General features: G+C 38.3%; 1 pseudogene; it reads right to left on the bottom strand.

Annotated features, from left to right (window-relative positions):
* Nucleotides 1–14,589: 14,589 nt before the first annotated feature.
* Nucleotides 14,590–14,919, bottom strand: LOC122744742 (annotated as a pseudogene).
* Between the last annotated feature and the right edge of the window lie 1,015 nt (nt 14,920–15,934).

Here is a 15,934-nt window from a genome sequence, read left to right as displayed (position 1 = left end):
ACTCTTGCAAATCAAACTTTTCCATGTGTTGGAGAATAAGATATTAATCATTGCAGTACTTCCACTCCCTTTTCCCTTCCTCATGTCACAGTGAGATTCACTGATCTGTTTCTATTTTGCATACACTGCTATGTAGAGTTGTATCATATATTTGGTTGGTGACAGATGTTATTTCCACCATAGTTCACAGCAAATTCCCTTCCCCCCATACAGATGTGATTTAGTGCATCATAAATCAATCACCACTTTTGGAAAATCAGCTAACATCTGTCCTCTTTAGAGATTCTAATATAAACACTGTTAACCCACTAATTCTTTCTGAAGAAGTGCCAGTTGTTTATGAAGATGCCAATTGGCTTGGATATTATTTGAAGACTTGACTTATTGACGGATATTTCAAGAATGAAATAAGTGCATTTTTAGAGAACAAACTTGGGTGTTAAGTTGTCCAGCTCAGTTTGGAGTATCAGCTTGCTTTGAATGATGTCATTATCTCACAAACAGCTGCACTGCAGAACTTCAGAAATTAATCATTGCTGTTGGCACTTTAATAAACAGCTGCTTTCTTAAATGTTTTGGAATGAACACTGATCATTGCCAACACTTTCTGAAATAAGATCAGTGGGTTATAAAACTGCCCATTAAAGGGAAGAGGAACAAACTTGAAAGTGTAACTCAGAGTCTCTCAACATTTGATTTATGCTAAATTCAGTCAAATGTTCTTAAGTGATGTCAAGCCAGGTTCAGTATTTTCAGAGAATAGTAATAGTACATAGGAGTAAAAAGGAAACCTAGGAACTGATTCAAGCTCCTACACTTACATGCTAAGTTACTTTAAGAAAGTCATTTCACTTTAAATACGGAATCATAAAATATTGACTGTCTTCTGTATAGGATTGCTAGTAAATAAGGTTTCAAACCATGGATGTGAAAATGCTTTGAAAAGAAAAAAAAATGAAAATAGATTTAAAGTATGAATAAATACACAAGAAAACAAAAAAATCAGAAAGATACAAAATAAATATGATAATTTTGTTACTACCTTATCAGATTTAATTTTAACAATTTTTACCTTCTCATGCCACCTTTATTGCTCTTTATATATCAGAATGTTTTAATACAATTATTATTCTTTTTTGTTTTGTTTTGTTTTGTTTTTTAGTGAGGCAATTGGGGTTAAGTGACTTGCCCAGCGTCACACAAGCTAGTAAGTGTTAAGTGTCTGAGGCTGGATTTGAACTCAGGCACTCCTGACTCCAGGGCGGTGCTCTATCCACTGAGCCACCTAGCTGCCCCCAATTATTATTCTTAATAAAAATAAGAGAATAAAATACCATACCAATTTAGTACGTATGTTTTATTATTATCATTTTCTCAAACTTTCTGTCATGAAGGAATAGCAGAACTGTTCAACTTCCTATAAAAAACTCTGAAGTTAACTAGGATTTAACACTGCTATTTTTCTTTCACTGACTCACCTCTCCTTTTTTTTCTGTAAAGGATTTTAACAACAGAGAATCAAACATTTTATCACCCATATATTCCTTTTGTGTTAGAAAATGTGTGTGAGTAGTCTAGTACCTATATAATCCATGGCCATCCTAATGCAGCAAAAATATGATGTTAAATGTTATATACATCATCCAATGTCTCCTCAATAACACATATTTGAATATTATTTCTGCTTCCCAAAGCTCCCTGCAGATAGCAAGTAAAGAGAAATAAATTCAGCCATAACTGAAACACAGTCATTGGAAAACATTTTTCCCTCACTGGTTCCAAACAAGAAGAGCCATATAAAAAGGAATGCTAGGAAGTGGTGCATTGATGTTCTGGAGACAAGTAAGGATGAGCTGAGAGTCACAGGTAGACATCAAAGGATGGCACCAAAGGGTTGCCTATCTTTGCTCTGGGAAATAACTGAGATTAGCTTCAACTCTATGTTGCTAAGTAGCTTAGTGTGAGTAGATGTGGAAATAATTCTGAAGCAAATACTTCATATGGCTTAGTGACAAAAAAGAAATGTTACAAAGAGCCTGCTGTTGTTGATAATCTGCACATTCTGGATTTGGCACCTTAGTCTGCTCATGCAAAATCAGTGTGTCTCCTTTCTTCTCTCTTGAAGCAGCTGCTCTTCCCCACATTTCTTTTCAAGACTGAAATATAGCCTGTAAGCTTTCCTGGCCTTAGGTGCATGCCTTGGCCTATGACACCAATGCACTCAAGGTCACTCTAGACTACTTATATCACTCTTGTTACATGGGCTTAGGGCAGGTAAATCAGACACCCCAGCAGCCCTGGACATCTTAATGACTTATTTGGGATTCTTTCCAGTGTCAACATGCCCTCATAATCTGGAATCCATATAAGAAAATACAAGTCAAAACAAGTATGTCAGGAAACCTGAAAAAAGTTTAACCATTTGAAGAGTGTATTGACAGACGAAATGTCAGGAAGACTGAAGAAAAATCATGGAAAAGAGGATCAGGGAGGAGCAAGCTGGAGCTGTTGAATCATTCTAGGTAGACTCATTTTGTGTTGATCTATATCAGTTACATAATGTTAATTATTAAAAACTCCACCTAATATATCTAAAAACAATGAGAATGGGAATGTCCACAGAATAAATGAATACATGCTTCTTCTGATAAACTTTAATCTGTAAGACTAAACAGTTAAAATTTGAAGATGTCAAAATAAAAGTCAACTCTCTATTTCTCTTCTGTCTGAAAACGTTTGTTTGTTAAGTTCAGAAAATAAATGTCATTTAATGCCATCACATTAGATTCTTGTATTCTTTGCTTTGTTTCCTGGGTCACAGGTAGCTCATGATGATTTCTGTGAAAGAAGTGGTATTCAAACCATCATGAAGGAAACACATGATCTAAAAGGTTCTGTAAGAGAGATTCATCTTTTTCTGCTTGGCCCACAAGGAAATAAATAGCAGAAATGGTTAGAAGTTACAAAAAGAAAGATGTAGCCTTGACATGACAAAAAAAATTTCCAATATGTGCAAGCTACACTCCTCAGCCCTATTCCTTAACAAGAAAAGTATGCCCCAAAGTATATATGAATCCTTCATTCCCTTCCCACCAAATGCCAATTATACAAAGACCATCTCACATACTGAATAACAAATAAAATAATTTTTAAGCTAAGAGAAAACAGAAATCATAATTAGCGGATTAAAATCCACAGAATTAAGGAGCTCCCCCATTTAGAGTAAGATATCTTACTTCAACCAAGAAAGAGACTCTGATCTCATCAAAGAGGAAATTCTCCCAAGTCTCTAGTGTGGTAAACTGGAAGTAGAAACATGCTTTGGGAACCATCTCCTTTACATATTGATTTCTTCCCAGAATTTTTCTCTCCCTATAACAAGAGAGCATGGAATCGTCTGTCCTTTCTCAAAGCCAGTTGCTAAAAGAACAAGGACCTCTCCTCTCCCATGGTCTAACAAATTCCACTTCTCATGCAGACATGGAACACAAAATAACTATTTTCTATCAGTGAAGAGAGTCTTATGCACACCGAGTTTCCAAAAAAAAAGTTTTATACAAATAAAGATACCTACAATTAGGAAAACATTCATTGTTCTCATGGGTAGGCCAAACTTATATAAATAAAATGACAATACCACCTGAGTTACTTGATTTGATCAGTGCTATACATATTAAATTACCAAAGAAGAAATAACAACAAAATTCATCTGGAAGAAGAGCTAAGACTTTAAAGGGAAGTAAGGAAAACAGAGAGAGAAAGAAGGGGAACTTGCAAAACCACATCCCAAACTATACTAAAAAGTAGTAATCAATAAAATGATTTAGTACTGGTAAAAAAAAAAAGGAGTTGAAGGGATGATATCTGTAAAGCATTTCTTTGTTTATCCTTGTTTTTTGTGGGGCAAGCAGGGTGGGGAGGTTTATGTCTGGTGCTGGATTTGGGCTTGGGGGCCCCTGGGTCCAGGGCTGGTGCTTTGTCCACTGTGCCACTTGGCTAACCCATGATATCTTTAAAATAGGGCTGAGGGGTTGGAGGAATGCACTGGGGGAGGGGGAAGGGGAAAGGTAGATCACATGAATGAAACAAGAAAAAAGCTTATGGAGGGGAGGGAACAAGGGGGAAGGAGTGTGGGAGTGAGTGCACCTTACTATCATAAGAATTGGCTCAAAGAGGGAATAACATACATACACAAGTGGGTATAGTATTATATTTTGCCCTGAGGGAAAGCGGGAGGGGAAGGAGATAAATGGTAGGGAGAAGGGGGGAAGGGGGGAAGGGCAGATTGGGGGAGGGAGCTGTAAAAAGCAAAACACTTTGGAGGAAGGTGAAGATGTTCTGTATAACTGCACATATATGACTCATTGAATTGCTTGATTTCATAGGGAGGGTTGAGGAGGGAGGGAGGGAGGAAGAAAAATTTAGAACACAGAATTACCTCAAAGACCTTAATCTCATCAGAGTTGGCTCAAGGAGGCAATAACATACTCACCCAATTGGGAAGAGTAATCTATTTAACCCCATGGGAAAGTAAGAGGGGAAGAGGATAAGGAGGGAAAGGTGAAAGAAGGGAGAGCAGAATGGGGGAGGGGGAAGTCAGAATTAAAACACTTTTGAGTAGGAATAGGGTAAAACAAGATAGAATATAGAGTAAATATCATGGGAAGAGAATAGAATGGAGGGAAATAGTTATGGTGATTGAGTATAATGGCAAAATGTATGGCACCTACTTTTCTGGCCTATTGCGAAGAAAATTATTTGTCAAGTTTAAAGAGGGGCAGAGCCAAGATGGTGGAGGAAAGGCTATGACTCCCACAAGCTCCAGATAAACCCATCCACTCACACCCAAATAATGCGGTAAAAAATCAAAACCCAGAACAGCCTAATGCACATAAGAAGAGAGTGAGACTATTTCTCCACAAAAGAGAGCAATTCTGATCACCTACTGATCAGGCTGAACATCTCAGCACACAGTCCGGACCAAGCCAGGGACACTGCTTCCAGCGCATGTCAGAGTCTCCAGCACCAGCAGCTTCTGAAGCTCTGATCACAGACTGGTGAGGGGCCTCAGCCATAGGCCAGGGTGAAGGGGAGGCAGTTTCTACTAGAATTGGGGCAAAGCACCCTGGGTCTGAACCAGTGGGCTGAATCGAGTGGTGGTGGCCCAGTAGGGGAGGGACAAAAGCATGCCAAGCTTCTGACCATAGAGAATCAGAGTTCAATCAGACTTCTGTTTCTGAGTCAAAGAGAAAGAGGCTGTGATTACTCACAAGCCAGGCAGGCTGAGAAGAAGCCTAATCACCCCCTGGGCCATGCTGTAGCATGAACAGTGTGTCCTGGAAGCAGTGCTACACTTTAAGAAGGAGTAAAAAGCCAAGAAATAGTAAGCCAGGATGAGTAGGCAGAGAAAGCAGAAGACCATCGAAAACTTCTTTGGGGAAAGGTAGACCACAATACATCCTCAGAAGAAGAAGAAAATAACAGGGTCAAAGCTCCAACATACAAAGCTTCCAAGAAAAATATGAACTGGTCTCAGGCCATGGAAGCTCTCAAAAGGGACTTTGAAGAGAAAGTAGGAGAGATAGAATGAAGATATAGAGAAAGAGAGGAAGGAATGGAAAGAGAAATGAGAGCAATGAAAGGAGAGTCATGAAAAAAAAGTCAACAGTTTGAAAAGCCAAATGAAAAGGAGATTAAAAAACTGTCTGATGAAAATAATTGCCTAAGAATTAGGACCGAACAAATGGAAGCTAGTGACCTTATGAAAAACCAAGACACAGTAAAGGAAATCCAAGTGAATGAAAAAAATAGAGGGCAATGTGAAATATCTCCTTGGAAAAACAGCTTACCTGGAAAATAAATCTAGGAGAGATAGTTTGAAAATCATTGGACTACCTGAAAATCATGACCAAAACAAGAGCTTAGACATCATTGTCATAGGGTGCAAAGCACCCCAGAAGGTCTCTGGGGCACATCAAGGAATCTTCTCCTTGAGAAACTAAAGGAGAGGACAGATAACCTAGAGAGATAAGTGGAACCAGTTTGGACTGAGCTAGCTTTGGGACCTCCACCCTTCATTCTGGTCTCCCTTACCCCAGGGGAGATAAATGTGGGTGTGGCTGAGGCCTTTGTGTCCTGAAGAAAGATTCTTAACCACCCCTCACCCAATTCCTCCAGTCACTGCCAGCGGGGGATGGTCCTCCCTCACTAAAGGAACTTTCCACAGGCAGATGGTCTACCCCCATCAGTCCTCTATAAAAGTACCTGCCAGTCTTCTGCTCAAGGAGATTGGTACCTCTGAACCACGTGCTTTGTGCCTATCTCCCCATGATAAGTCCAAGGATTTCTTTCATGGTTTCCCTCCCCCCCCCTTCCCTTGCCCCTAAATAAACTACCACCTTATTCTAACTACTTCTGTGTGCAAGAGGGGGTAATTATTTAAAGAGGAATTCCTAAGAACCCCAACCCCTAACCAACCCATACCCCATTTCCCCCATTACACCACCCTCCAAGAGATTGTGAGGGAAAATTGCCCTGATATTCTAGAAGCAGAAGCTAATATAGAAATCAAAAGAATCCACCAATCACCTCCTGAAAGAGATCCCAAAAGGAAAAACTCCAGAAATATTATAGCCAAATTCCAGAACTCCCAGGTCAAGGAGAAAATATTGCAAGCAACTAGAAAAAAGGAATTCAAATACTGTGGAGCTCCAATAAGGATAAAGCAAGATCTAGCAACTTCTACATTAAAGGACCAGAGGGCATGGAATATGATGTTCCAGGCGCAAAGGAACTGAGACTACAGCCAAAAATCACATACCCAGCAAAACTAAGCATCATCTTTCAGAGGAAAAATGGAATTTCAATGAAAAAGAAGACTTTCAGGCATTTGTTATGAAAAGACCTGAACTGAATAGAAAATTTGACTTTCAAATACAAGGTCCTGGGGAAGTATAAAAAGACAAACAGGAAAAAGACTTCATGAGGGATATTAAAAGATCAAACTGTTTATATTCCTACATGGGAAGATAATACTTCAAACTCATAAGAACTATCTCAGTAAGGAATTCACAGAGGACACAGGTCTGAACTGAATATGAAGGGATGATATCTGTAAAGCATTTATGTTACATTCTTTGTGGGGCAGACAGGGCGGGGTGTCTTATGTCTGGGGCCAGATTTCGGCTTGGGGCCTCCTGGGCACAGGGCTGGTGAATTGTCCACTGTGCCACCTAACTAACCCATGATGACATCTTTAAAATAGGGTTGAGGTGTAGGATAAATAGACTGGGGGGGGGAAGGGGAGAGATGGTCTAGGGAGAGGTTTTTCACATGAAGGAAACAAGAAAAAAGCTTATGGAGGGGAGGGGAAGAGGGGGAAGGAATTGGGGAGTGAGTGAACCTTAATATCATCAGAATTGACTCAAAGAAGGGCTAACATATATACTCAAGTGGGTATAGTAATATATTTTTGCCCTGAGGGAGGGCAATAAGCGGGGGGGGGGGGGGGCAAGGAGGGAAGGAGGTAAGGGCAGATTGGGGGAAACAGCAGTAAAAAGTGAAATACTTTCAAGGAAGGTAAAGATGTTTTGCATAACTGCACATGTATGACATATTGAATTGCTTGATTTCATAGGGAGGGTTGAGGAGGGAGGGAGGAAGAAAATTTGGAACACAGAATTAGCTCAAAGACCTTAAACTCATCAGAGTTGGCTAATAGAGGGAATAACATTCATACTCAGTTGGCGGGAGTAATGTATTTAACCCTACAGGAAAGTAGGAAGGGAAGAGGATAAGGAAGGAAGGGTGAAAAAAAGGGAGTGCAGAGTAGGGGAGGGGACAGTCAGAAGTAAAACACTTTTGAGGAGGAATAGGTTAAAAGAAGATAGAAAATAGAGTAAATATCATGGGAAGGGAATAGGATGGAGGAAAATAGTTATGATGATTGAATATAATGGCAAAATGTGTAGTACCTACTTTGCTGGGCTAATATGAAGACAATTCTTTATCAAGTTTAAGGTACTTTATTCAGGTTATGATGAACAGGATGCTATCAGAAAAACCTGGAAAGACCTACATGAACTGAAGCAGAGTGAAATTTACTGTAGACAAAATAACAGCAATAGTGTAAGATAATCTGCTGGGAAGCATGTGGTTATTTTCAGCAAGGCAATGATCCAATATAACCCTGAAGGACTTAGGAAAATGACAACCCATCTACAGAGAAAGAAGTGATAGTATCTGAAAATAGATGGAAACACATTTTTTTAAATTTTTTTTTCCTCTTTGACAATTTCTCAATCTGAAGTTTTGGGATTTCTTTTTACTGTTTTCTCTCACAACCTAGCTAATATGGGAATGTTTTCCATGACTACTCATGTATAACTTATTTTTAAATGCTTGAGTTCTAGTGGGTGGGGGTAGGAATGGAAGAGGAAGAGAAATTGGAACACAATTTTTAAAAAAATTGATGTTAAAATTTGTTTTCACATATATTTTGGAAAGCAAAATTCTATTCAATAAAAGAAGTAGAAATAAAAAAGTACTATATAAAAGTTATGAACAGCATGCTATCAGAAAAACCTGGAAAGACCTACATGAACTGAAGCAGAGTGAAATGTACTGTAAACAAAATAACAGCAATAGTGTAAGATGATCTGCTGGGAAGGACATCGTTATTTTCAGCAATTCAATGAGCCAATATAACTCTGAAGGACTTATGAAAATTGCAATCCATCTACAGAGAAAGAACTGATGGTATCTGAAAACAGATTGAAGTATATTTTTTGAAAGTTCCTTAATGTGAAGTTTTGTTTTTATCTGTTTTCTCTCACAACCTAGCTAATATGGGAATGTTTTCCATGACTACTCATGTATAACTTTTATTGAATTTCTTGAGTTCTTGGGGGTGGGAGGTGGGAAGGGAGGGAGGAAGAGAAGCTGGAACACAATTTTTTAAAAAGAAAAGTGATGTCAAAATTTGTTTTTAAATGTGATTTGGAAAATAAAATTCTAAACAGAAAAAAAGAGTTGATCAGTGGGACAGATTACTTTCACAACTACAGAGGAAAATGAACATAATAATAGCATTTGAAAAGACCTTTATTAGTAGGGTAACCTGAGATTTTATTTAAAACAGTCTTCTAGGAAAACTAGAATGTTATACAGTAGAAATTACATATAAAAAAATTTTGCATCCTATATGAAAATAAACTCCAAATGGACAGGTGACACAAACTGTGACATCATAAACAAATTAAAGGAGGAAAGAAAAAAAATACTTTTTAGATTTATGAATAGAGAAAGAGTTCATGACCAAACAAGGAATAAAAAAGATCTTATGAGATGGAATGGGCAATTTTGATTATTTAAATTCTTTTAAAAGATTTGCATATTGGGAGTGAAGCCAAGATGGTGTTAGAAAGGCAGTGACATGCCTGAGCTCTCCTTAAAACCTTCAAACTCCTTCAAATAATACCATAAGACTATTCCTGGAGCATCAGAATCCACAAAAGGACAGGGTAAAATAATTTTCCATTGAAAAGCAACTTAGACAGTTGGCAGGAAAAGTCCATTGTATCAGGGAAAGAGTGGAACACAACCCAGCACAGGCCACACCAGCACAGACTCAACCCCAGAAAATCAGGAGCAGGCCTTAGGAGTCTTTGAATCAGTGGGGACAGTAACTGCTTCTGCAACTCAGTCCACAGATGGTAAAGGGGTCAAACAGTTGGCCAAAGAGAGATTACAAGGGTCTATTTGCTAGCACTGAGGCAAGACTCTGTTTTTTGGTCTATATTTGGATCTAGGTCACAGCCTTAGGTGGAAGTTCCAGGCCAGGGAGGAGCACAAGCACACTAGAGCTCGCAGCCACAGTGAAGCAGGATTATGTTCATAGTTCCAAGGCAGAAAAGTAGGCCTGTGGTTGCTTGCAGACCAGAGCACAGACCAAGAGAGTGGTGAACATACCTCTCCTTAAATCATAGCACCTTGGAAGAACTAAGAATTTACAAATACCTAGAACTATCTCTCAAAACAGATGCTCAAACACCCTGAAGCATGGGACAGTGTGCCCTCCACCGTGGAAGCAGTGCCCTACTTTAAGAAAGAGTTAAAAGTCAAGAAATAGGCTGGGAAAATGAGCAAACAGAAAAAAAATGCCAACCCTCGAAAGTTTCCTTGGTGACAAAGAAGATCAAAATACATACTCAGAAGTAGATAACAAAGTCAAAGTTCCTACATCCAAAGATTCCAAGAAAAAGATGAATTGGTCTCAGGCCATAGAAGCACTAACAAAGGACATTGAAGATAAGGTAAGAGAGAGCAAAGAAAAAATGGAAAGAAAAATGATAGTGATGCAAGAAAATCATGAAAAAAAAAAGTCAATAGCTTGAAAAGCCAAATTGGCCAAATGGAAAAGGAGGTACAAAAGCTGTCTACAGAAAAAAATCCTTAAAAATTAGGATTGAGTAAATGGAAGCTAATGACTTTATGAAAAATCAAGAAACAAAAAAGCAAAACCAAAAGAATGAAAAAATAGAAGGCAATGTGAAATATCTCATTAGAAAAACAACTGACTTTGAAAATAGATCCAGGAGAGAAAATGTGAAAATTAGTGAACTACCTGGAAGCCATGATCAAAAAAAGAGGCTAGGCATCACCTTTCAAGAAATTGTTAGGGGAAATTGCCCTCATATTCTAGAACTAGAAGGTCAAATAGAAATTGAAAGAATCCACAAATAACCTCCCAAGAGAGATCCCAAATTCCAGAGCTGCCAGGTCAAGGAGAAAATATTGCAAGCAGCCATAAAGAAACAATTCAGTGATTGTGGAGCAACAGCCAGGAAAGTGCAAGACGTAGTAGCTTCTAGATTAAAGCCTCAGAGGGCTTGGAATATGATATTGCAGAGGTCAAAGGAACTGGGATTACAACCAAAAATCATCTAACCAGCAAAACTGGGTATAATCCTTCAGGGAAACAAATGGGAATTTAATTAAAAGGCCTGAAATGAATAGAAAAATTGAATTTCAAATATAAGACCCTAGAAAGGTAAACAGGAAAAAAATAATAAGGGATATTAAAAGGTTAAACTGTTTATATTCCTACATGGGATGATGATACTTGTAACTCATAAGATTTTTCACATTATTAGGGCAGCTGGGTGGAGTATATTTAGATAGAGGGGACAGGTGTGAGTTGAATGTTGAGGGATGATAGCTTTGAAAAAGTAAAATTAAGGGGTCAGAGGAATGCACTGGGAAAAAGAGAAAGGGAGAGGTGGAATGGGGTAAAGTATTTCAAATAAAAGAAACAAGAAAAAGATTTTATAGTGGAGAAGTTGGAGGAGGGACTGAAAAGTGAATGAACCTTACTTTCATCAGAATTAGTTCAAAGAGGGAATAACATACACACTAAATTGTGTATAGTAATCTATCTTACCCTGCAGGAAAGTTGGAGGGGAAGGGGAAAAGGGTAAATAAAAGGGAGGGCAGATTGGGGGCGGGGACGGTCAGAAGCAAAACATTTTTGAGGAGGGACAGGGTGAAAGAAGACAGAGTAAATATCATGGGGAGAGAATAAGATGTAAGGAAATGATGAGCAGAATTCTATCAGAAAAACCTAGAAAGACTTACATGACCTGATACAAAGTAAAATGTATAGAAAAATGGAAAACAGCCCAGGATTCTAAATACTTGGTCAGCTCAAAAAAAAGTTTTGCACAAACAAGACCAATGCAATGAAAATTGGAAGAGAAATGAATCAACTAGAAAAAAATTTTGTAGCACGTTACTATGAAAAAGTTTTCAGATTGAAGACATATAAAGAACTGATCCAAATTTAATAGATGAAAAACCATTCCCCATACATTAAATGGTGATAGGATATGGACAAGCAGTTTTCATAGGATGAAATCAAAATTACCAAAAACCATATGAAAAAATGCTCCAAATCATTAAAAATTAGAGAAGTATAAATTAAAGGAACTCTGTTATTGCACCTCAAATCTGTCAGATTGGTAAAGATGACCAAAGCGAAAAATGACAAACATAATAAAGGCTGCAAGAAAACAGGTATACTCATGTTCTGCTGGTGGAATAACATATTACTTCAGCAATTCTAAAAAGTGATTTGGAACAAATCCAAAAATTCACTAAATTCACCATGTTTTTTGAGACACTAATACTACTATTGAGCTTATACCCTAAATAGATCAAAGAAAAAGGGAAAGGATGCCTATGCACAAAAAATATTTTTAGCACCTATGTTTGTAGTAGTTTGCTTACTGGGAAATGATTAAAAATTTGTGGTAAATTAATGTAACATGCTATATATCATACATATTATATTACATATATATGAATAAATAATATTGTATATTAGTATTTAGACAGCTAGGTGGAAGTGGATAGAAAGTTAGGCCTGGAGTCAGGAGAGTACTCATGAGGCCATTATGTCCAGAGTGCTTGTATGTAGGAGGGCACATATAAGGCATACATGTGACCAAATCATGTAGGTAAAGGGATAACTTTCATCTCCAACCTGGAAGAACAGCTGATTTCTCCACATAACGTAATCATTTTGTTTTTGCAAAGCCAGTTTTCTTATGGATACATAGTTTCTTTCTGGCCACCGACTAGCCGGAACCATAGTGTGCCAATTGCTGCTCTGGTATTATCTACATCAGATTATGTTCTCTTGAACCCTCCTCTACTGTATACTTGAAGACATTTCTTTGACAGAATTCTTCATTACTTCCAGGTTCTGGTTTATCTGAAATCTTTGGCTATCTCTCCCATAGGGGAGAGAAGATGCGCTTTTTTTTTTTTTAACCCTAAAGCAAAAAGTCAGAGATCCTTGTCCAGGTGCCAATAAAATGCATTCTCTCAGATTCTCCTGCTCTCAGAGTCTTAGCTACTGGGGCTTTTCTTTTCCATGTCAGAAGACTCTCAGTCACATGTGCTAAGTCTTTAAGAAAAAAGATTATGGTTTTCCAAACAGGTAGTGCTCAGGTTTAGTTCTATGTTTGAACTTCTAAATTTTTATATCCTACTCTAGTCTCCTGAGACTTTCTGAATCACAAACTGCTTATTATATCAAAATGAACAACTTATAAGTCCCTCACATCTAATACATCCAAAACAGAAGTAGATATCTCCCCCTCTCAAACCTACCATTCTTTTGAACTTCACTTTTCTGTCAAGGACATCATAATCCATTCTGTTTATCATCCAATTTCTCAATCTCATAATCATCTATATACATTCACACTCCCTTTTCCCTTATACTCAATCAACTGACAAATATGATCTATTCTATCTTTATAATAGTTCTCAATCTTTCTTTTCTCTACCCAGACAACCAATACCCTAACCATAGACCCTGTAGCCACTGATGTTGACTACTTGAGTGGCCTTGTAATTAGTCTCTTCTTTCTAATCTTTCACCTTCAATATACTCCACAGAAAAATTAAAGTGATATTCCTAAAGTACAGGTTTACCATGCCCCTACCCTGCTCAAGAACCTTAAGTGGCTCCTTATTACCTCTAGGATAATGTATAAACTCCTGTGGTATTTAAATCTCTTCATGTTCTGCCTCCGTCCTACATTTCAAACTTACTAAGTTATCATAAATTCTAAATTCTAGCAAAACTAACCTATTCACTGATTCCATAGTCAGCATTCCATCTCCTGTCAGTATGTCTTTGGTCAAACTGTCCCATCTCTGGAATTCACATTTTTCACCTTTGTCTCAGAATCACTTCACCAATTTCAGTTAATTTGCTACCCCCTAAATATGTTCTTTTCTAACCCCCCTCCCTTGATAGCATTTTGCCTTGATACTATTTATACATACATATATATATATATATATATATAATATATGTATGTAGTTGTGTGTTTAGTATAATACATTTTAATATAAAATATATATTTATATATGTGTATATATATATATATATATATATATATATATATATATATATATATAGTGTAAATACTTACCTTCATATATCTTCAACCACCTTACCTACCACAGAAAGTAACCTGCTTGAGACTAGAGACTTTCATTTTGTGTCCTTGCCTTCCTAGTTCATTGCACATATCATAGATTGGTTTTCCCACAACACAAAAAATTCTAAAACTTAGAAGGCCCCCAAATTCAGAGGATTCATTAATCATATGAAGATAACAAGTCAAGGAAACCTCCACAAGGCAATTCGTTTTAGTGTGTGTGTGTGGTAATTGGGATTAAGTAATTTACACAGGGTCACACAGCTAGTGTCAAATGTCTGAGGCTGGATTTGAACTCAGGTCTTGCTGGCTCCAGGGCTGGTGCTTTAGCCACTGTGTCACTTAGCTGCCCCTCCACAAAGCATTTTTTAAGACAATTCACCACGGTCTAAGGTAAGATTTATTTAAGCCTTCTCAATCACAAGCAAAATGATAAAAGGTCAGCATATTTGTTACTGTGTGATGGAAGTTAACTTAAGGTCCCATAGAATTTTCTGATCCATATACAGAGGAAAGGATGGTCCATCAGCTGCTGTGGTCCCCCAGTGCTTGATTAGTATGGTCCAAGTTTTCTTTACTCATCCTCATAACCGGTTGGGAGAGGATTGATATGATGGTTATGAAACAGAGTAGGGTTTCTATCTCCCCATGGAAAGGGCTTGGTCCGGATGCGGAGATGTGGGTAGGGGACGAATTCGGGCCGTTCGTGATGTTCCCGCGACTTCACGTAGGCGTTCAGCATGCTGACTGCCACCCCAGGGAGCGCGAGGAAGAAGGTCAGCGACCTCCAGAGGCGGCCCGTGCCCTCCTCACCGCGGACGCCGCTGGACAGGAACCGCCCGGCCGGGGCGGACCTGGCCCAGCAGCGACAGCAGCCGACCGCTCGCTTTACAGCCATCTTCCAACAATACCACAAAGCAATTTTTTAAAAATATAGATGACAATAAACTTATCAGCCAGTTATTCTCAGTTTTTCCACTGCTTTCACTCTCCTCACTATCTGCTGCTGGCTTGCAGTTACTTTATGATCCTGTGCCTGTTTCAATTTGGAAGACTCTAGTTTTTTGCGATTTTTTTGTTTTAGTGAGGCAATTGGGGTTAAGTGACTTGCCCAGGGTCACAAAGCTAGTAAGTGTTAAGTGTCTGAGGTCGGATTTGAACTCAGGTACTCCTGACTCCAGGGCCAGTGCTCTATCCACTGCACCACCTAGCCGCCCCTACTAGAGTTTTTTAAGTTAACCACATTGCAGTTTCCCAGTATACAGTATTCAACTTCCAGGGAAGTGAATGTTTCAATCACTCTAGGCTTCTGCTGCTACATGTGGTGGAGTTCCCTTGTTTCTACAACCACTTACTGTTGTAGGGCAGCCGGACATACATCTCAGTTAATACAGTTTGGGTAACCTGACTTTTTAAGTTAGATATACAACATCCTCTTAGATGAAAGGACACTAGCATATCAAGTTGAAACCCATACATCAGAACAGTATGAAACTCCATATTTTTCCCTTTTATTTACACTACAATCAAGTCAAACTGGCTTCTTACTTTTGTCATGCACAACATTCCATCTCTCTTCTCTAGATCTTTGTACTAGCTGTCTCTTATGCCTGGAATACATGCCCTCTTCAACTCCACTTCTCCAAATCCTTCATTTCCTCAAATGCTTAACCGAAATACCTCCCTCTACAAGGTTTTTCCTTCTCCCCTACCCTGGTGAATTATCCACCAAATTACATTGTACACATGTATCTATTTTTTTATATACTGAAAATTTTCTTTATTGTAGAATAGTATGCAAGACAATGAGGGTTTAGTGAGTTATTCAGCCTCACATTTGAACTGAGGGCCTTCTGAATTCAGGAGGACCTGCACCACCTAGCTGCCCTGTTACTCTGTTTAGATGATTCCAATTTTGT

The sequence above is a fragment of the Dromiciops gliroides genome, chromosome 2 (genome assembly GCF_019393635.1).
Source record: "Dromiciops gliroides isolate mDroGli1 chromosome 2, mDroGli1.pri, whole genome shotgun sequence".
NCBI classification, from domain to species: domain Eukaryota; kingdom Metazoa; phylum Chordata; class Mammalia; order Microbiotheria; family Microbiotheriidae; genus Dromiciops; species Dromiciops gliroides.
The sequence above is the reverse complement of the archived record's forward strand: the minus strand, read 5'-3'. Positions and strand labels throughout refer to the sequence as shown.